The sequence below is a fragment of the Phoca vitulina genome, unplaced genomic scaffold, assembly GCF_004348235.1.
Source record: "Phoca vitulina isolate PV1807 unplaced genomic scaffold, GSC_HSeal_1.0 scaffold61, whole genome shotgun sequence".
NCBI lineage: Eukaryota > Metazoa > Chordata > Mammalia > Carnivora > Phocidae > Phoca > Phoca vitulina.
In genome coordinates, this window is record NW_022589764.1 from 2,032,268 (window position 1) to 2,054,027 (window position 21,760).

The 21,760-nt window shown below is 41.0% G+C and overlaps 1 long non-coding RNA gene across 1 annotated transcript in view; it reads left to right on the forward strand.

Moving 5' to 3' along the window:
- The window catches only part of LOC116623831, a 39,636-nt gene that overhangs the window by 15,146 nt on the left and 2,730 nt on the right, over positions 1-21,760 (forward strand). The window contains exon 2 of the long non-coding RNA XR_004297769.1: positions 21,503-21,584. This is a non-coding gene — a long non-coding RNA (uncharacterized LOC116623831). The remainder of the gene's footprint in view (positions 1-21,502; positions 21,585-21,760) is intronic.

Consider the following 21,760-nt stretch of genomic DNA (forward strand, 5'->3'; position numbering starts at 1 on the left):
TCCTTTCCTATGTGGTCAGGAGATGAGGTGTGCAGAATTCCCTGCCCCTGGACCTCGTGGTCTCCTGCAGCAGCGATCAGGTGGAGATGGCATTGGGGAGCTCAGTAATATGCAAGAATTGGGAAAGTGGTTTTGATCAGGAGACCTTGGTCTGCGTTGGGGGTAGATTACTTCAAGACTCAGTGGAGGACAGAAAAAAAATAGGACCCAGTCCGCATCTGGACCCAGTTTTCTCTTCTTGGAACCGCGGGTTCTTGGATTTGCACCTCAGCATCCCCTACACCGATAGTCCCCCACTTACCTCGCTCTGCATCTGAATGGAGGAGACACCCAAGGGAGAGAGAGCTTCAGAGCCCCATAAGGAGTCAAGGGCAAAACCTCGTTCTTCTTGCCCTGGATCAATAGCAAGACCTAGGTGGGTCTGGTCAACAAAAGACCCTTCTCACCCAGGACCGCAAAACTGGGCTTGTGATGTGTGCCTTGGCTCAGGCCCACTGCTCAGCTCCATCTACACCCGCTGCCTTTGTCCACCGCCCAGTCCTGATGAAATCTATATGCAGTCTTGACCCCCCTCCCATCTCTAAACTTTGCCCAGCAGTGATTTTCACTGGGCATTAACCTTTGGCGTTAACCAAAGTCACTTGTCAACAGCTAGAAAGATTTTTTCAGAAAAGACATGGAGAAAATAGAAATAAGGGGACAGAAATGCATCACTGAGCCCTGTAGATGGCCAAGCCCCTTACCTGCAGTTATCTCTTTACATCCTCACACACCCCTAAGACACAGGTACCACTATTGACTCCTTTTTTTCTGCTGGGGAAACTGAGCTTCAGGGAAGTTGAGAGCCCTGACTAAGCTTAGCCAGCTAGCAATATGCCAGGCCTGGATGGAACCAGGCAGACCTTACTGGAAGCCAGCTTCTGTCCCAGCCTGGACTCAAGAGAGAAATCAGCTCACTTGGAGAGCAAAACGGAGCCTCTCTCTGGGACAGAGCAGTGCCCTTCCCTGGAGACCTGCCCCAGTCTGCAGAGAGCCAGGGAGAGGCCTCAGTGCCTGAACCCCTCAGCTGAGAGTAGTAGGCATCCAGGTCAGCGAATCCTCTCCAAGCCTGCTGCTTCTAGGCTGAGAGTCATGATCTTGCACTTTCTGTATTTTGGGGATGAACCAGAGGCACTTACTATGTCATGTGTCCCTGAAAACAAGGTAGGAGATAACCATTTCTTTTTGAGGTCCCGTTAAAAGAGCACTTGCATTTGTATGTAAAGTGATGAGGGTGTAGAAAGAGGGAAAAAGAAAAGAAAGCACCGAGGGTATGGGGCATCACTGGGGCATATTTATTCTGGGAGATGGACCCAGCTTAGGGCATGGCAAACCTGTAATTTGCAGCACCAAAACAAGCAGTAACATTTCATCACTCCAACACGCTCCCTCTTGTGATGGGGAGAGACATTGATGTAAATACAAGGAGAACTTCCCCTTTACTCAAAAGCCCCATTTCTTCGTGGAACCCCAGAAGAATGTTCTCAGGTTGGAACAGAGAGCTGTCCATTTATGTCACCAGAAGGACCTGTCTGCAGGTGCTAGTGGAAGGACAGATAGCAAGGAGGACATCTCCCCACTTTTTCTTTTTAATCTACTTCACAAACTTACGTAGTGGCAACGATAGAGAGCCATTAACTGTCCTACCAAATGGGGATGTGTAGTGTTTGACCCAATCATTTGTCTTTATTTTTTAAGTTTTTCCTTCCTCAGGGTTCTCATGAGGGTGGTTTCTGAGCTAAGCAAGTCCATATTCAGTGAATTTAAGAAAATACTCTCCTTAGACCCCCCCTTTTATTCTCTATAATGATATACTTATAGTCTCTATAAATATATACTCTCTATATTGCTATTTGCTTGCTTTAAATACATATGTATTGCTTTAAATAAATATATTAACGTATATGTTATATATTATTAAGTAAATAATGTATAATAAAAGCAAGCAAGCAAATCACAAATGAAATCTATGGTGGTTGTCCTGATCATAACCACGTAGACCTACTCACAGCAAATGGAAGCAAGTAGACGCTATGAGGATAATTCTATCTGTACCCTATACTTCTAATGTTAGATCTGTGGCATCAGTTGTTAACTTTTATCTGAAGAACCCCTCAGCTGTGTGATCCAGGCACATTCCTACTTCATTTATTTATGTCATTTATTTATTTACTTAGAGCGCAAGCAGTGGGGGAGGGGCAGAGAGAGGGGGAGAATCCTAAGCAGGCTCCACACCCCGCATGGAGCCAGGTGCTGGGCTCGACCTCACGATCCTGACATCATGACCTGAGCCAAAACCAAGAGTCGGCCATTCAACTGACTGAACCATCCAGGCGCCCCTATTTATGTCATTTAACTTACCTCTTGCAACAAACATAGGAGGACATCATTAGTTATATCATCCCCATATTATAGATGTGGGTCCCGAGGCACAGAGAGGTTATGTAATATGCCCAAGGTCATACATAGCTAGTCAGTGACAAAGCCAAGGTTAGAACCAAGACTGTTTCACCATGGAGTTTTTGCTAATGAGGTCGATATCACAAAGTTGTCCATTTTGGCTATATGCGAAAGCATGTCTGGACTTCAGGATCTCTTCTTTAGGGGGCATGGGTGGATCGAAGGGTGGGGAGCGTGAAGATAACAGTATTCCTCCTTCCCCCAGTTGTCTCAATATTCCATTTCATGACTGTCTTCAAAATTATTACTTCCTTAGGAGATCCAGATGTTTTTCCCTGTCTTAGGTGCAATGACCCCTGTGTAGGTCTCTACATTCAGAAAGTTGGCTGTTTGTTTGTTTGTTTGTTTTTTGTTTTACTGATTGCTTGGGATCATTTTCTCATCAATGAGAGGAGTCTTTGCCTGTTTTTTTTACAAGCGGGGTGTGACTGCAGATGCAAACCATGGTAGGAAACTGTCCTTGAGGAGTAGGACCTATTTGGCTGCTGAGATGCTAAGGAGCCAAAGCCTTGTCCCCAGGGCAACTGTGCAGGGTCCTTCTACCAGAACCCACTGACTCAAACCATAAGTTCCAGCCTTGGTTCTCAGAGGTAGGACAGCCCCAGATTTTTCTGCGTATCCTCTTTGGCAGATCCGTGGGGCACTGGGAGCCAGCTGACAGTCCACGTTCAGCCAAACAGAAGGGAGAGTCCAGAGCAAAGCTACCTGGTGATTCAGATGGAAATTTGGTAACCTGGTGTAAGCTGTAAGTTACATCTCCATGAGACTAAGCCATCTCTAAAAGGCTGAGCATCTAATTAATATTTTGGGGGCCACTGTAGAATCAGTGTACCTAGTTAGGCATTATTATGATGGTTCAAAAGAGCAGAGTGACAGACAGTATTCAAATCTCCAGTTTGCAGGAAGGAATTATCCGAGTGTGTGTTACTCATCTGGAGGGAGGTGGTTAGCTTGGGTCAGCCAGTCCTCGGGGAACGCAGCTAGGCAAGATTGGCTGTGTCTACTTGGTTGTACCCCAGGCCTATATACTGCATTTAGAGCTCCCTGGCTTGGCAGATGGGTCCTGGGAGGAAGTAGAAGTGTGGGTGGGGCCATGGGCGTAACATGGAGAATACAGAACCTAGTAGAAGGGGGAAGAATGGTTATCTTCCTGCTCTTTGGGGAATCTTTCTCACATATGCATTTATTTAACACCCACCTACCGAGTAGGTAAGATGTTCCCAGCCTAGTGCAAGGCACTTGTAGACACAAAGATTAATAAGTCATGGGCCCTGGCCTCAAGGCATTTTCAAGTTTGTGGGGGACAGGCAAGAAAATGTGACCTAATCCACTCAAACAACTGATACAAAGAGCTTTGGAAGCTTGAAAGAGAGAGTGGTCCCTCCTGCCACGGAAAAATGCCTGGGAAAGACTTCATCGTGGAGGTGATCTGACCTGAGACTTAGCAGATGCGGCAGGTGAAGCAGAGCAAGGGTGGGGACAAGAGAGAGAAATAGTAACGCCATGGAAGGAAGCGCGGGGTGCAGGTAGAGAGGGTCAGAGCAGGTTCTTCTTTCTCTGAGGGATTAGTCAAGGTCATTACTCCCTGGCTTATTGGGGTTTGTGTAAAGAAGCTGTAGGTTTCTCACACAGTTAGTGTGTCTTCTGCCTCCTTGTCCTGTTCATGGCAGGGAGGAGTGGATGAAGTTGTTTCCCAGAGGATGGAGTTTCGTTTTAGTCCACCCAATGAGCCACATTTAGACTTCCTTCTAGAGTGAATAAATTCAGCTGCTTGTGATCTGAGCATTTACTGAAGGTTTAAGACAGAGAGAAGGACCCATAAAAGTAGACAAGGTTGTGGAAATATCAGAGGAGATTAGAATGTTGAGCGTTGCAGAAAAAAAAAAAAAAAAAAAAACCCTGCCAGAATGTAATCCTAACTTTGCAAGTATGCCAAAAATACTGGTACCATTGACTTCCTCTTGGGTGCCTGCGCTTCTATCAGAACAGATGAAACATGCTGTTTTGGTTAGTTTTATGTGTCTCTCTCTCCCTTGGGGCTGGAAGCTCCTGGGAGGCTGGGAGTATAGCCGATTCACTTACGTTCTCAGCCCCTGGCGCAGTGCCAGGCACATGATAAGAGCCCAATACCTTCTGAATGAAGGAATGATGTGAGTTTAAGAATATTGGTTTTTCTTTGGTGTTAATGATAGTTGGAGCATGTGAATGGTTTTTTTTTTTTAATTAAAAAAAATTTATTTAAGTAATCTACACCCAGTGTGGGGCTTGAACTCAGGACCCTGAGATCAAGAGTCACACGCTCTTCCGACTGAGCCAGCTGGGTGCCCCTTTCATTTTGGCTTTTTAATTGTGATTGTACAAAGTAGTAACAATTAAAACTAGTTCTTATAAAACTAGTTTTTGTTTACAGTGGGACTAGCCTGCTGAAGTGAAGGGCAAAAGCACAAGAGATATTAAACTGTGTCTTCTGCCTCGACCTTGGATAGTCACCTCCAAGAAACTTAACAGCCACAAGCTTGAAAACCACTGTGCTAGAGGCTTCAAATTCATGTCCAGTTTGTTGCTTTAGTTACTTCTCAGCATGATAGGAAGGCTCGACCATGCTCACTATATTGGTCTTTTTACGGTTCAGAGCAATAGTAAAATCTCATGTAACCAAAACTTTATTTTGTGTGTATGTTTTATTATGGTTGTTGTCATTTTACGTATGGTCTGTACATTGGCCAAGATACTTTCTCAGTTGGGCTAAAGTGTGGTTAAGAAGACACCTTGTTCTTCCTATGGCTCCCATATAACTATGGGTGACCTGAGGAATGGCAATAATCTGGATTCTTAAAAGTTCGTACCTTATGGCCACTTGCCCAGGGAAAGGGCAAGATCTATGTAGGAAGACAGATTAATCTAAGATGTTTTGATGCCCTTCTTTTGTACCGCTGTTCTGGGTGAACATTCTCTAACATAGTCACCAATTAGATCTTGGAAGCAAGCATGAAGAAAAGCATAAAATGAGATCAAAACATGATCAGCTCCCTTTGAATTCTACCTTATGTTTTAGCCAGTCTATTGGCTCCTTGGCTTGGAGAAATTTCAAATTCCCACTGGCTTAGTGGCAAGACATCTTCTCATTCTTCTTTTCCAAATACATTCTCCCTTAAAAAGAAATAAAAGTCCTCCCCACCACCTTATTTCTCTTGTGAATTCTCTTTTTAGAATTCAAATTGCAAAAGAATTCACAAGTGAAATAGAACACATTTTTGAGCACTATGTTTACTGTTGTTCATAGCTCCTGGGAGCAGCAGAAATTTTCAGTAAAGATGCTTATAGCTTTTGTTTGCTTTGAGTTGAGGAGGCCATGTTTGTTAGCCTTGATAATCATCTCAGAGATACTGACCTGTGTCTTGGTACCCAGACAGCTGAGATACTATAAAAATATCATCCAACCACCAGCATATAACTCAAATAAAGACAAAACTTTGAGGGCTATGGGTCTCCAGGGGCAAATATCAAACTTTCCTATTAGCAATGTTAAAATATGTTCCAGAAAGCCCATGCCAATAGAGTCCAGTGGATTGGATGCACAAATGCAAAAGATGGGAAATCCAACTTTCGGTCAATTGCCAGCCAATGGCTCTGTGGAGACCACCAAATGTAGAAACTTCACTTTTGAGACTTTGATAGGAAGCCAATGTAATACCTTCTTCTGGGGCACCTGGGTGGCTCAGTTGTTAAGCATCTGCCTTCGGCTCAGGTCACGATCCCAGGGTCCTGGGATCGAGCCCCACCTCGGTCTCCCTGCTCCGTGGGAAGCCTGCTTCTCCCTCTCCCACTCCCCCTGCTTGTGTTCCCTCTCTCTTTGTGTCTCTCTCTGTCAAATAAATAAATAAAATCTTGAAGAAACTAATACCTTCTTCCACCTTGGAGAATTATGTTCATGCATACATGCCTACACCTAAGAATCGAATTAATTATTACAACAAATGAATTGATCCAATATTCCTAATTCAAGCATTTCTAAGAAATGGTAAGTAAGGAAGGAAGAGCTACTCCATCATTATGGAATAATTACAAATAACATTCTTCAGCCCATGATTGTCGTTATTAGCTGCAAAAAAAGTGGGAGGAAAATGAAAAACTCATCAACTGTTGAATAGTGACTAAATATCTAGATGTTCAAAAATTTTCATACAACTCATGGAACATATTTCCTACTTTGCAACCAGAGGCTTGGCTTTGTGCACGTAGATCCAATCTGTTTTTCATTCAGGGACAAAACAAAGGGAGAACTGATATGAAATTCTGTCTCTTGCTGAGAAAAGCAAAGTTGAGAACAAATAGTTAATATTTACCTGTCAGGAAAGCAAGCATTTCAGAGCCATGAGCTGTTATCTTGGTGTTATCCTGAAATTGAAAAAAAAAATATATCAAAGTAAAGTGAGTTATAGAAAAAAGGTTTTCTTAGATTTACCCCGCCTGATGCGGAAGCACTTAAAAAAGGTACAATGTGATGAACAGTGTGTTATACGCAACTAATGAATCATTGAACACTACATCAAAAACTAATTATGTACTATATGTTGACTAACTGAACATAATAAAAAATAAATAAAAACAAAAAAATAAATAAAATAAAATAATAAATAAATAAATACAAACAAAAATAAATAAAATAAATAAAATAAATAAATAATAAATAAAACATAAAAACAAATAAATAAAAATAAATAAAATAAATAAATAAAAACCAAAAACCAAAACAAAACAAAACAAAACAAAAAGGTACAATGTGGGCTATCTAGAGAAGGATTTTGCGTGAGGGGACAATTATCCAAAACCTGAAATTATAAATGTAGAAATGAAAAAGCTAAAGAGTGTTTAAATTTAAAACTTGGGCTGCTACTGTATTTCCTTTTGTATGAAGTATGGCCACCTGCGCTGGCTTTATTTGTACGAAATGGCCTTTAATAATCTTCCATGGTAGTCAATGAAAAAATTCTTCCTATGTCGCCAATTTAGCGAGCATAAATTACTGAGAACTTTATATGGAATAAATTATATTCTTAAGCCTTCTCAGATGTGCAGCCAATAGAGATTTTATAGCAGAAAACGAAATGCAAAACTTTGCTCTAAGGGGAATTGGTTGCATTTGGGGCCTTCTCTGGAGTTGCTTTCTCTCTACCACTGCGAAGGGATTACTGGGGCTGCATTCCAACCTGAGGCTTCCTCAGGCACACGTGGCTCTTCAGAAACCTGCGTGTGGTTTCCTTCTTGGATTTGAATAAAGCGACAAGGAACATTGCAAAGTGAACACAGCGGTGGGCCCAAGGAAAGTAAATGAGGAACTCCACTGGGGTCACAGACAGGACAAAGAGGGAAGGTGTCACGGACCCCAGATGAGCCTGACTTTCGTGCTTCTGTCGAGAACCCTGCGCTACCACCTTTTTTTGCAAAACCATTGTAAGTGCAATTCATGGGCACTCATAAATGCAAGGTAAGTTTAATTGATTTGTGGCTTTCCACATTGCTGACGATGAAGTGGGGCTTTGGCTGTTGAAAGGTGAGGGGAGCTTGATTTCATTGCAGAGATGAGATGCCGCATTCTCTAAGCTGACAGATGGATATTCCGCTTCAGAATTCATTATTTGATGTGAAGGACAATAGTGAAAATCTGAATCTGCTGAACAGTTCAACAGGTCAAAATACAGACCATTAAAAGTTAAATGAATTGGAACGTTGAAAATCATTGGCAAATACATTTATGTGGCAGTTTCTAGCTTCCCTGATGATCTTTTTTGATAGTCTTTTCTGTGTCCTTTGGAGTATCCCCGCACTCTCTTTCAGCCAGCCACTGGAGTGCCCGACCAGAACTTTGGGTCTATGCTGTACCTTGACACTGGGTGGAAAATAGCATCCCTCAGCTAAAGCCACCAAGTGTCTTGGTGGGGGAATTGGTGCTTTCTCCGTCTCCCATGGATAGGGTGAGAAAGAGGAAGATGCTTACCCCCTGGACCCATGTCTAATTAGTCTCCCTTCACATCCCAAGCACGTGGCCATGTATACGAACAGAAAAGTAAGTTATAAAATAGCACAGGGTAATTGTCATTAGTCAAAACATGGACGAGTACCTAAAGCCAATTTTATCAGTTTCCTCTCCAATCAGCTCCCCTCCATGGTTTTAAAATTATATCCAGGGATTCCCAGAAGTTTCTGTCTTTGGGAAGCGGAGCCTGGTTTTCAGACATGACATAGAACTACCTTGGAGACTAGGTAATAAAAAGCAAATTGTGGCTTTTGGTTTGGATGCATGCCCTCTCTTTTTCTTTCTCTTGGATCTCTGGCTCTGGGAAGCCTTACAGAAAGGCCCACGTGGCAAGGACCTGGAGTCTTTGGTAACAGACAGCAAGGAACACGTAGGTGAGTGAGTTTGGACCCAGATTCTTCAGCTTCCGTAACTCTTAAGGTGACCTCTGCTCTAGCCAATAACTAGACCACAACCTCACGAGAGACTGTGAACCAAAAGCACCCCTCTAAGCTCTTCTCAGATTCCTGACCCTCAGAAACTGTGAGAACGTAAGTGTTTGTTGTTTTAACTTGCCAAGTTTGGGGTTAATTTGTTACACAGCAATAGATAACTAGTACCTCCCTAAGAAGTTGCACAGTGTCTGGGATTGACTAGAAGGCTAATAAATGTTTGTGGAGAGTATGAATTAAAATGAATAAATTTATGGAAAGTTTAATTTATATCCTTCCACATCTTTCCTTATCTTATAGCCTCTTTTAAAATAGCTTCATGGAAGAGTGTTTCTGAAGGAGGATCTCTTTAATTATTAAAAGTTCAGTCATTCTGCAAATATTTATTGCTGCTAGTATTTGAACGACTCTCTAACTATGAAATAGTTGTGAGCCCATTTGGACATCTGCCAGGCTTTTATAAGGAAATATTTATTGATGCTCTCTCTGCAAGTCTCTTTGCTTTTATGTAAGTTAAAACCCAGATTTGGGGTCAGGTAGGTAGACACAACTAACCCGGACGAGTAAAGGGTTAGTGGAAGGACAGAAGTTATCTCTACACTGACATACTCAAGGTATTCATGGGTATATAAGTACTTATATACTCAAGGTATTATAAACAAGCTACTGGCCAATCACCAAACTGAGGGATATGAATAATGCAAGGCACTTAACAGTTAATGAGAGCAACTAGCAGAGGGATATGGCTCACACACTCTCTGTGGTGATATATGACTGCAGCTGGCCTTTGGGTCAGATAATCGGGCTCAGAATCCCACTTCTTTTATTTACAAACTGTGAAAAATTGAAGAAGTCACTTCATCCTTTGGAACCTCATTTTCTTCATCTATCAATCAAGCAAACACAGAGTATGGTATAGGATTTTTTAAAAGACAAGGTACGAAAAGGTTTAGCTTACCACCTGGCATGCAGTAGGTACTTCAAAAATTGTTAGCTACTTTCTATGATAAGTTTTTCTGTTTCCTACATTGTTAGACCACTTTCCTGCCCCCGGGCACCTCTCTCTTTATCCATTAGCAGTATGGTGGGATTGTCTGAAAATCTAGAGACAAGAAGTGTGACTAAAGCATATTTGGGCTTCTCTGCTACCCCAGGAAGAGCCTGGCGAGATGGGATATGTTAACAGTCTATAGGACTGGACTCTGGAGAAGATGCTGAACATTCAAGCTACTGTCCTCTCAGCTGTACATGGCCTTCCCTCCAGTTTTGGTTCTGCCTTTTGACTGGTCTCCTTAATGCATTTGGAGGCTCTTCTTGCACCATTCAAAGTGACCTTGATGGTGGGTCCTCCATATATCTAAGTTGCAATTCTGAGGTTTGAGCTCTATGGGTCATTGCAGAAATGGCTCAACTAGAAGATTTCAAAGCTATTGAGTGAGGGAATCAAGTCAAAAAATGGTTCTCTTGCTCATCGCTTGGTTGCTTCACCTTGGCTTGACCATGCTTGAAATTGTATGAGACTCCCTGCATATTCTCTTCCCCTTTTTCTTTATCATGTTAAACTTGCTCACTTTGCCAGTTTCCTCTTCTATTCTCATCCACTCCTGTAACATCCCTCATTTCCCCCTTCCTCTTCCCCTTCTACCTGCCTACCATGCGTGATGAAGTAGGGAAGAATAAAACCAGGAATAGGTCTGGAACCACTTTGCTTCCTTCCTTTCCTGCCTTTTACTTACGCATGTTATGTGCTTCTGTTGTAAAGACACGTCGAAATTTGCCAAGCAAATGAGCTTTTATTAGGATGGATCCAGCTATATTTTATATTTTAGGTAGAAGTCTAGGGCTTCTATGAATGTTGATAAAAAGCATATAAGTCTTCAGGTAACATGGACAAAATATCTTTCTTATTTGGCTTGCTTCCTTGCTCCAAGTATACTGTTATTCTCAACCTTTTTGTATTTTCCTTGAATGGGTCTTCTGAGCTTTCAGCAAAACATGAATACATAAAATTTACCATACATAAACCAGTTTGAATAAACTTCTTGGTTTTGAGAGTAAAGATACAATGAGCACAGCCAGGAATATGATGCTATTTATTAAAATGTCCTTACTATGCAAGTTTCTTGGGCCACATGTACAAATAAATATGAATGATACATTAAATGTAATATCTAATTATAGTAAATCTAATGTGTCTGTTCTCTACACATTTACATTAACATATGTGTATTTCAAGTTTGATATCCATTTTTCTGATATTTAGTGAGATAACACTCCTTTTAATTTTTTTTGAAGTCCTGGTAGGAGAAATTGGAAGACACAGTCGAGGACATCTTTAGAATGCCCTCTCCTGAGGGCAGAGAAACTCCATGGCCTCTCCTTATGCCCATCTCTTCCTATAATTATAAAGGAAAATATCTTAGCAGATCTATGGGGTTCATGGCTTCTTTTTGCTCTAACCCATTGTTTCAACATAAGAAACATACGCATAGCAATTGTAGCAAGTGAGAATGGAGAGAAAAAAGATAAAATTATTTTATTATTCAGGATAAGCTAGGTTATGCTGTTGTAACAAATTAGCACTAAAATATTTGTTGCTTAACAAAACAAAGGTTTATTTCTTGTTCACTCTTCATACCAGTTACAAGAGGGCTCTGTTCCAAATACCCACCCAAGGGGCCGATGATGGAGGCTCTACCATCTACAGTTGAATTAGTGGCATCCTCTGTGTCTCTAGCAAGGGAAGAGAGTATTGACATGTCTCCTGCCCAGACGTGACATGTAACTCTTCTGCTCATATACTGTTGGCAAGAATCAGTCACCTGGCCAAGCATAACTGCAGGGTCTGATAAATACAGTCTTCCCTGTCCCTGGAAGAGAGAGGAAAACACGCCAGTAATGCCCATCACATTATATAATTCAAACCCTGAGGTTTGAGGTCCCTGTGTCCTAGGTCACAAAATAAGCTAATGGCAGAGTCAGTACTAAAGCTCAGCTTTTTTTGATACCAAGTATTATGTCTGCTGTTATTTTTATAGTAGTTAACTCTTTTCTGTATGGAAGTTGATGGCACAAAAATGTTGCAGAGGTATAGAATATGTCAGAAAAATCATAAAGTATGAGTGAAGAATGATGACCTTACTGTGTTCTTAACTCCTTCTTCTCCTTCTCTGTCTTCTTCTTCTTCCTCCTCCTCCTTCTCCTCCTGCTTCTTCTTCTTCTTCTTCTTCTTCTTCTTCTTCTTCTTCTTCTTCTTCTTCTTCTTCTCCTCCCCCTCCTCCTCCTTCCTCTTCCCCTTCCCCTTCTTCTCCTCCTCCTCCTCCTCCCCCTCTTCCTCCTCCTCCTTCTTTTTCTTCTTCTTCTTTTTCTTATCCACCCCAGCCAAGGCTTATTTTCTGGTTGTGGCTTGGGGGATTTCTAAGCCATATCCCCTAGTACCATGATGAAGGAAATATTCTCTCTTACTCAGGCAAATGCAAATTTTTGACACTAGAAGTAGTCACAGTATCTTCCATGTACCAAGAACTTTCAATTTCACAAATCACTTTTAAATATCTTTTCTTGTTTGCTTCACACATAACATACCAGAGATAAGCAGGTTGAATCACTGACTTGGTTTTGTAGACACCCAGGGCAATGGCATGATATGCTCAAGGTCACACAGCCAATTAATGGGACTACAATCCAAAGCTTTGACTTTTAAGATCAATATTAGAGCACAAGCTATTTTTTTTTCCTCCTTCCTCTTTGCTGGCGTTTTGGATTTTCTGGCGTGAAAGAATGATTAGGTGACTTTCTGCAAATTTCAACAGCTTTGCAGTGACAGAATGAGGAGCATAATTCGACTCTTAACCAAAGTGCTTTTATAGATTCTTATGTTGATTCAAATACAACACCTGTTAACATCTGGAAGGTGTTACACTGAGGCTAAAGTTACATCTCAAGTGCTTGGATGTCTTTTGAAACACTGAAAGGGATTCTTTTTGGTTTCCTTAATTGGTACAATGAGGATAATAATTATACCAAAAACATGGCATTAAAAGAGTGCCTGTCACAGTGCCTGTGCTGTATGCATGTTTCCTGTTACTGTCACTCAGCACTCAGGAGTGATCAAGAACAGGGAGGGACATGAAACAAAAGGAGTAAATCCCAGCTCCACAGATTCTCTTTTGATCTCTTCTTTCTATTTCTGAGAAGTTATAAACGTTGCACAACTGATAAATCCCATTGGGCTAATGAGATTGCTTTCAGCTGCAAGTAACAGAACCTCACTAGAAACTGGCTTAATAAAAAAGAGAATGTATTAGCTCACATAATGGAAAAGAACAAGGGAGAGATAAGTGCGCCAATAATGCCCCTAGGAAATATATATATATATATATATATATATATATATATAGGCATCTATCTATCTATCTATAGGCACATATATATATATATATATATATGTAGGCATCTATCTATCTATCCATCTATCTATCTTTTGGCTATATATATATATCTTTTGGCTCCACTTTTCTTTGTGTTGGCCTTGTCCTCAAATAGGTTCTCTTCAATTTGCAGCAATGATGACTACCAGCACCTCAAAGATGATATCTTACAAGTTTAGCTTCTTTCTCAGTAGTTGCACCAAACATTCCAGGATTAATACCCAGAGTCTTGATTGGGTCCCATGCCCAGCCTAAAAAAAAAAAAATCACCATTACTTTGATTGGTCAGGGGTAGGTCACTGGCCAACCTATGGAAACAATAGGCAGAGTCAGCCCCAATGGAATCTTAAGGACTGAGAACAGAGAGAGAGGGTGGTGTCTTAAAAGAAAATCGAGGCGCTATTACCTGAAGAAGGAATGGATGTTGAACAGAGAAGAACTACTGGTATCTATTCTAGTGCTCAACAATATGCTTGAGTACGAGAAAATAAGTTATTGTAGTCAAGAATATTATTTTACGTGAAAAGCAACAAGAGTTACGATGCTAAGGACAGGTGGAAAATCTGATGGATGAAATTGGATCTCAAGTTGCTTTCTTCTCTTTAACACTACATTTCCCCAGAAATGTAAAAGATGTGGATAACGTCTTTTGCATTTTCATTTCATATGGGAAAAGATATTGCGGGGAGGATGTATAGGTTACAAAACAAAATTTTGAAACCTTATAAGTGATCAGTCTTCTCCAAGTAAATAAATATGGAAATGCGGGTCTATTCTTTTTTTTTTTTTTTAAAGATTTTATCCATCCATTTGACAGAGAGAGAGATAGCGAGAGCAGGAACACAAGCAGGGGGAGTGGGAGAGGGAGAAGCAGGCTTCCTGCCGAACAGGGAGCCCGATGCGGCACTCGATCCCAGGACCCCGGGATCATGACCTGAGCCGAAGGCAGACGCCCAACGACTGAGCCACCCAGGTGCCCCGCGGGTCTATTCTTTAGATGAGATCATTTTTTTAATTCCCAGAAAATCCCTGTTATTCAAACGGATTTGCCTGTGCTTAATCTGTAAACAGTGCTGGTCCCAACACAACTGTGTTCAGAAGAGGAACCTTGTCTTTGATGTTCTACTCTTCTGTAGGCGCCAATTACTATCTCCCCAAGCCTGGAGCACATGGCTATGGGACAGACACTTCTTTCTTCAAATCACATCCATTTATCTATGTGAGCAAAGTCCATCATTTTTATCCATTTCTCATATCTGGTTTGGGTGGAACTCATTTTCGACTGTCACACATAAAATACTCCCTAAACACCAATTAAATTCCTACCAATCCATCAACAGACTACACTCATAAATAAACCCTATCAGCTGATATTTGTATAGCACATTCCTGTTTCTTAAGTTCTCGCATGTAAACCATTTCACCTGATCATCATGGGAGCTTTGGAAGGCAGGTGGGGCAGATATGATTATTCTCATACCACAAATGATGAAACTGAGATGGAGTGGCCTACTCAAACTAATAATTAATGCAAATCTTCAGATTCCAGACCTCAAGTTTTGCCCACTACATCTCATTATCTGAGATTGGGTGAGGGCAGTAGTGTAGGCTGGACGCTAAGAAGAAATCAAATGACCAGTGGTTTGAAGACTAGTTCTGCTGATTGTTAGTTGTGTGTGTGTGACCTTGGGCAAAGTTCTTCATCGATTACTCATCTGTATCATTATTATTATTCCATACCTTATAGGATTCTTGTGATTATTAAATGGCATAATGCATGGACAGTGCTTAGCAGAGGTTCCATATATGGCCCCAGCTTGAATAAGCTAGTTATTGTTAGAGTTGTCATCATGTATCTTGAAATGTAGTTTTAGCCTCCAAACACAAAGGGGAATAAAGAATGGAATCATTCATCTGTAGTGTTCCATGCTTCTGCCTCTATTAACTGCAACTTCCAGATATGGATGGAATGGGAGGATGAATTGCCTGAATCAGTCCCTTACCTTCCTATGCTTGCTTTCTTCCTCTTTGTCCTCTACCCCTTCTTCTTCTACCTCTTCCTCTTCTCCTCCCCCTTCTTCTTCCTTCTTCTTCTTCTTCTTCTTTCTTCTTTTTCTTCTTCTTCTTCTTCTTCTTCTTCTTCTTCTTCTTCTTCTTCTTCTTCTTCTTCTTCTTTTCTTCTTCTTCTTCTATTCAAGTAAAGCAGTGGGAGTAGAGAAGGAACAAAGAAATCTGTAACTGGCTGTGATCAATTAATTGTAAACACCACTGCACTCTGACTGGTATATACTTGCCTTCTAATTGCTTCATTTATTTTTTATTTTCATTCCAATCGCCTACCACAAAGCCAAGTGTATGCTATCTGTACTTAAAAGGATTATGAGGTTAATACTCTTTGCATATTCTAGCAGATAAATGTGAACTCTGCAATATGATTGAACAATTAAGTTTAGACTTATATAAAAACAATAGCCATTTGAGTCTTCTTAGACTAACTAAGCCCCAAAGAAAGAATTCCATGCATTTAACTTTGTTTCGGACTTTTCCAATTCAGACTGCATTATAGATTTCCCAGTATTTTTTTTTTAAGATTTTATTATTTTTAAGTAATCTCTACACCCACTGTGGGGCTCGAACTCATAACCTCCAAGATCAAGAGTCTCATGCTCCTCAGACTAAGCCAGCCAGGTACCCCTCCCAGTATTAGTCGTTTTTTTTTTTTTTTTTTTAAGATTTTATTTATTTATTTGACAGAGAAAGACACAGCGAGAGAGGGAACACAAGCAGGGGGAGCGGGAGAGGGAGAAGCAGGTTTCCCTTGGAGCAGGGAGCCTGATGTGGGGCTCAATCCCAGGACCCTGGGATCATGACCTGAGCCAAAGGCAGACACTTAACCATTGAGACACCCAGGCACCCCCCAGTATTAGTTTTATAAAAAAAAATAAATAAACCACTTATTTCCACACAACCCGGATAGTGGTTCTTCTCTCACATCAGATCTGAATATAACGGTCAGAACAATCATTTCATTTGAGCAGACCCTCATCAACACATGGTTTGGCGGAGGAAAGGCAAATGAAAACAGAAAGCACAGTTCTATGAAGGGGCAGGCTTCCTGTTGATCTTGGTTGCTTCTTTTAGCCATTTGCGGCTTGGAACAGTATGTCAGAAATGGAGCCCAGTGGTGGGGAACAGTGGTGAAAGCACAAGACCAAATCCCTGCCGAGTGGAGCTTGCAGTCTAATGGTGGGTACAGAGAGTAAACAGATATATTGAAAGGTGGTGATGGAAGCCTGGGGGCTGGGAGCAAGTGTATGAGGAGCACCTAACTCAGATCTGAGGAGTGATGACATCTGAGCAGAGGGTGATGGATGAGCATGAGGGAGCCAAATTGGGGTTTGGTGGGGGGAGAGCAGGGGCAATTATTGCAGGCTGAGGGAAGAGCTGATGGAGGGACTGAGGGGAGGGGGAACAGCTAGCTGGTGGCAGAGTGCAGAATTCAAGGAGAAATCTGGCAGGAGAGGGGCAGAGGAAAGGGTGGGAGCGGAAGGGGGAGGGAGTACAACAATGGAAACTTCTTGCACTCTTACCCCCAAATCCACAAGACAGGAAATGACCTCCGCTGTCCCTCTCTCTCTCCCAGGGGAAACACGACTTCCCTTAAAACCCAGGTTTTCTGGGGACTGAAGGAAAATAACAACTTCTAAGCACTTAATATATACCAGGCAGTTTTTTTTTTTTTTTTACTTGATATTGATTTAAATTTACAACAATCCTGTGGAGTAGACTATATTGTTCTACCTATTTTACAGATGAGGATGTCGAGGCAAGGGGAGGGAAGTGGTTTTCCCAAGGTAACCCAGCTGATGAGAGGCAGGGCCAGGGCTGGATCCCAGGTAGTGTGGCTCCAGAGATTTTCCCCTCCACAATGAAAGCTTGTGGCAATGAGGTGTCCCATGAGCTGACTCGGGAATGCCTTGTAGAGCTTCCAACACTATGTCATGGCGAGTGATAGAAAACTTTTCTGACATTAACACGGAGATTTATACTTTTATCTTTTTTAGTCTTTATTCAGGACGATGTTTTAATAAAACAGGCTTACAAAAACAAGGATGTCTTTAAGTTCAGATTATAACTACGATTTCAAATTGTGGTGGTTTATCATGGGAAAACTTCCAGAGGCCTTTTATCTTTGCGTTTGCTTTTTCTTTAACATAGGTAAGAAAACTAGGCAGGCCCTTGTCTCTTAAAGTAGCTAACACTTCCTTGTTCTCAGGAGGAGATAATGATGCTTTCTCAGCACTGTGACACTATTGAAAGTCAAAGACTAGGTTTCATGATGACTCATCCAGGATTTTGTTTTGTAATTTTGTAAAGCAATATTTCCCTTTTTCATAGATTGGGTGTCATTCTTTTGTGCCCAAACAAAAATGAAGGCTCCAACCACACCTGAAATACTTTTCTAGTGTCTCTCTCTAAAGCTCATGAATTAGAATGCCAGAGGTACAGTGTTGCTTTAAAGATTTTATTATTTTATTTTTATTTTTTTTATTTTTTAAGATTTTATTTATTTATTTTTGAGAGAGAGAGAGAATGTGTGAGTGCACAGGGGGGAGGGGCAGAGGGAGAAGCAGGCTCCCCGTTGAGCAAGGAGCCTGATGCGGGACTCGATCCCAGGACCCTGGGATCATGACCTGAGCTGAAGGCAGACATTTAACCAACTGAGCCACACAAACGCCCTAAAAGATTTTATTTTTAAGTAATCTCCACACACAATGTGGAGCTCGAACTCGCAACCCTGAGATCGAGAGTCACATGCTCTATGCCCTAAGCCAGCCAGGCACCTCTGTTTCTTCTTCTTCTTTTTTTTTCAACATATGTTATATTAGTTTCAGGTGTACCATGTAGTGACTCAGCAATTTTGTACATTATTCTGTGCTCATCATAATAAGTGTGCTCTTTAATCCCCCCACTGCCCCTAGTAACCGTCAGTTTGTTCTCCATAGTTAAGAGTCTGTTTTTTGGTTTTGTCTCTTTTTTTCTTTATTCATTTGTTTCTAAATTCCACATATGAGTGAAATCATTGAAATCTTTTTCTGCAACGTTACTTTTGATACATCCGCTGTAGTGCCAAGTGATGTCCTAGAGACTACACATTTCCATGAAAAATAAGGTCAAGAGGTGAGATATTGATTACAAAAGAAAAAGATGCTGAATTTAAACTTGATGACTTCATCAAAGAAGTTTATTACTGACCATCATGACAACATCAAAATTTGCATTGTCTTGTTCATATTTCCAGTGCATTCACAACTTTTGACTAAACTCTACTTTTCATTGGGAAAAAGAAAAGTCATGAGAAGTGTCTTCAGGTTTGGTAGATGTATTCCAAGAATACTTGTCAGAGAATCATATTAAAAAACAAAAACATTGTGTAATATTTATATTCCCAGAAAAAATGCTTTGATGAAAAAATATTTTGGGAGCACCTATAATTAGTTCCTAGAATTGATCTTTGTGTTGTTTAATGCTCTGTCCCTGTTAAAAAACATTAGTCACATTGGATCGCCTCATTTGATCTCTACATCCTATTTCCTATTTCCTTCCAGGACATGTGAACATGGGCAAACACTTTTTAATTATCCTGATCAAGTGCGGGGTACATCTTTTTGCTGACCCCACTTGTAATCAACTGTGATCTCCTAGAAGCAGGCGAATTGATTGCTTCTATCCTTCCCAACTAGCCAGAAGAGTGGGTCATACATTATCCTGCCCCTTTGAAAAATCCAGCTCCGTGATTGATTTCATGACTGTCTGTGGCAGCAAATTCCTCAGAATGAATTCTACCAGGTGAAGAAGTATTCTCTATAACTTGCTTTAAATTTCTTTAGCATTAACTACGCTGAGTGCACAATCTCTTTCGGGACAATGTAATAAGGATCTGTCAGTTTTACTGGCCAGTATCTATCTTTAATGCCTAAGTAAATCTGTCTTATTTTCCAGCCCAGATTTAGTAATTCTAACTTTTGAAATCTCTTGTCGTGAGTGAATCTTCACTGCACTCGATTTCTTGCTCTGCTTTGGAGCTCTGCCATCCCTGTACTACCTTCCTTCAGGTGAGGAAGTAAAAGGTGAAGACAAGAGCACAGGCAAATGTCTGGTGTTTTCCTCTGTGATGCTATCGTACTACTTTTTTTCTTTCCTTTCTTTCTTTCTTTCTTTCTTTTTTCTTTCTTTCTTTCTTTCTTTCTTTCTTTCTTTCTTTCTTTCTTTCTTTAGCTTTCTTGCTTTCTTCTTTCTTTCTTTCTTTTTTTTTTCTTTCTTTCTTTCTTTTCTTGATTTCTCTGCACACAAAACGAGAAATTTACCCAAAGTAAGGGAAAACTTCTTGGAAATATTTTTATCTAATTCATACACTGGGGCACTTGGGTGGCTCAGTTGGGGCACTTGGGGGGCTCAGTCGGCTAAGTGTCCGACTCGAACTCAGCTCAGATCTTGATCTCACTGTCCTGAGGTCAAGCCCTGCGTTGGGCTCCAAGCTGGGCATGGACCTACTTAAAAAAATAAATAAATAAAATAAATAAAATAAAATAAAATAAAATAAAATAAAATAAAAACACCTAATTCATACACTGTGCGGTGTCTCATCTTATAGCCCTCTATGGCTTGGGCCTTTTTATTCTATGGGAGATGTCCTAAAGAGGTTCGACACAACTTTGTTCCGGTTTGGATATCTCCTAGGTGTAAGCAAGGCTTCTTTTTACTAAATAAGATAGACATCACTTTATCAAATAAATGGATACTTCAGGCATTCGTTACAAACGAAATAAAATCATAAGTAAAGTGTCTATCCAAAGACCACATTTTCTCTAGATTTTTGCCAAGATGTGCCTCATCTTCACCTGCATGCCCAAATAATATGATTTCTCGTGACTTCCTTTTATTAGTTTTGCAATGTCATTGTCAACGTGGAATTATTTGATGACTTAAAACTTTTGTAAAATTTTCAAAACTTAAATGAAAAATTATATTTTAATAAAACATATCTTGTCATTTATTGAGATGTGTGTGGGAAAGACGTGATACTTCATGCTTGTTGACTAAACTGGCTTTGAAATATACTTGAGTTGTGGGGGCCCGGGATGACCAAAAAAAAGGATCAAATTGGGGTACACACTGGAGTAGCAATGATTTTAACTTTATTTTAATTTTGGTATTTCTGTAAAGAGGAGAAAATAGAGGAGGGAGGAAAACGGAGAAGAGAGGCCCATGCATGTGTGTGTGTGTGTGGGGGGGGGCAGGTAATGACAAATTAGGAATGCTTCCACAGTGACACATTTTGGCCTTTCTTGTCTTATTCATCTTCCTTCCTTCGCTTCTTCTCTTCCTTCCTCTGTGTCTTCCTGTCTTCTCTGTTACTCCCATCAAAGATGACTGAGCACTTATTACGTGCAAATATGGCGCTAAGCACTGAAGTATAACGGTAAGCCAGAAGTAGTCCCTGAGGTCACAGAGCAAGAACCAAGCACTCAAAAAACAATTGCATAAAGTGCATTAGGAGTCATCCTTCAGGGACCAGAGCAGCATGGATAAAGCACCCAGGTCCTGGTTGAGGGGGGTGTGAAGATTTCCTGTGGGAAGCCAGGTTAAAACTGATATGTGAGGGATGGGTGGAAGTTGGCTGGAGGAAGAAGGAGTTAGGGGAAGAAAAAGTCATCCACAAAGCAAACAGAGCTTGTGGCATAGGAGCCCAAGGGAGTCTGGCAGGGCTGGATGCGTAGAGGGCAGGGCTCCAGGGGAGGGTTCTGCTTCTGAGGCCACCAAAGCTTGGATGCCAGTGATTCGTTTGAAAACATTAATGACAGTATTTGGGAAACTATTTGGGGACAAGAAGGTGTTCTTTTCCCAAAATCAAATAAAGATTAGGTAGAGTTGTAATTATGACAACAAAATCCTTGAAGTTCTAAGGAACAACTTAGAAATTCAAGAATATGCCAAACATCTGCATCCCCTTCTCCCTGTCCCTGTATGGGGACCTGAATATGGGGTAGGGGCAGCCCAGAGAGACGAGCTTGGTGCAGCAGAGGTTATTCATCTCTAAACAGGCAAAGAAGCTTGCTGGTGTAGAGAGATCTCTCTAAATGCTCCTCATACAACTCAGAGAGACCATAGAAGACACTGTTTCAGGTACTTAATACTTTAATATTAGCTCTCAAAATTATCTTTCTTTCTATCTCTTTCTTTCCTTTCCCTCTTTCTTTTCTCTTCCTCCCCCCTCTGTCCCTCCCCCTCCCTACTTCCCTCCCTCCCTTTCTTTCTTTCTTTCTTTCTTTCTTTCTTTCTTTCTTTCTTTCTTTCTTTCT